At 39.1% G+C, this 1,371-nt stretch overlaps 1 pseudogene; it reads left to right on the plus strand.

Annotated features, from left to right (window-relative positions):
• Window positions 1–213: 213 nt before the first annotated feature.
• On the plus strand, window positions 214–1,152 carry LOC108410219 (olfactory receptor 6C2-like; annotated as a pseudogene).
• Window positions 1,153–1,371: the final 219 nt, after the last annotated feature.

Below are 1,371 nucleotides of genomic sequence, written 5' to 3' on the forward strand. Positions count from 1 at the left end.
AAGCAAGGTTTCTAATGAATTTGATGATATGCAATCAACAGACCTGAGAGAATGAATTATTTTTAAAATTAATTAAGTAAAACAAAATACATGTAAAATATATTGATTGGCTTTTCTGAACAAAATCCACTGTAACACATTTTTCCCACCAGCTTCTCAGATTTTACTTCTTTCACTATTACATGCAGATTGGGCAAAGGTCAGGACGCAACAATGAGAAACCACACATCTCTCACCAGTTTCATCCTCCTGGGATTGACAGATGACCCTGAGCTACAGATTCTGATTTTTGTATTTCTACTGATTACCTACAAATTGAGCATAACTGGAAACTTGAGTATCATCATCCTTACATTAGTGGATTCTCACCTTAAAACTGCAATGTACTTTTTTCTTCAAAATTTATCCTTCTTAGAAATCTTATTCACTTTTGCCTGCATTCCTAGATTCTTGTAGAGTATATCAACAGGTGACAGGGCTATTACTTATAATGCTTGTATATGCCAACTATTTTTTATAGACGTTTTTGCAGTAACAGAATTTTTTCTCCTGGCCACCATGTCCTTTGATCGATATGTAGCCATCTGCAAACCCCTGCATTACATGACTATTATGAGCTACAGGGTCTGCAAAAGGCTCGTCTTCTGCTGTTGGATGATGTCTTTGTTGATCGTATTGCCACCACTCAGCTTGGGACTGGACCTGGAATTCTGTGCCTCTAATGCCATTGACCACTTTGCATGTGATGCTAACCCTATGCTGAAGATCTCATGCTCAGATAAATGGCTCACAGAGCAGATGGTTATTGTCTGTGCTGTGATGACTTTCCTCATGACTCTGGTGTGTGTGGTTCTGTCCTACATGTACATCATCAGAATGATTCTAAGACTCCCCTCTGCCCAGCAGAGGACAAGAGCCTTTTCCACCTGCTCTTCCCACATTATCGTGGTTTCCATCACCTATGGCAGCTGCATCTTTGTTTATATCAAACCTTCAGCAAAAGATGAAATGGCCATTAATAAGGGAGTGTCAATACTCAGTACTTCCATTTCCCCCATGCTGAACCCATTCATTTACACTCTGAGGAACAAACAAGTGAAACGAGCCTTTAATGACTTGGTCAAAAGATTTAAATTGCTCTCAAAGAATTAGGGGAGTGTTGATGTCAGTATCCGTAAGCATATTTTCTTCAGTTTCCGTCTCCTTTTGCCTTTTCCTGATCTAGATTTGCCATCGATTTGGTACCAGCCCTGGTCAAGTCACCCCTTTGATCTCCTTATAAAAAAGCTTCTTTCTGATGATAATTGTAATGAAGAAAAATGAGAATAGATGTCTCGGGAAATCTAAGCATCACTTCACTCCTAACATTTC

Source organism: Manis javanica, chromosome 10 (genome assembly GCF_040802235.1).
Source record: "Manis javanica isolate MJ-LG chromosome 10, MJ_LKY, whole genome shotgun sequence".
Taxonomy (NCBI): Eukaryota; Metazoa; Chordata; class Mammalia; order Pholidota; family Manidae; genus Manis; species Manis javanica.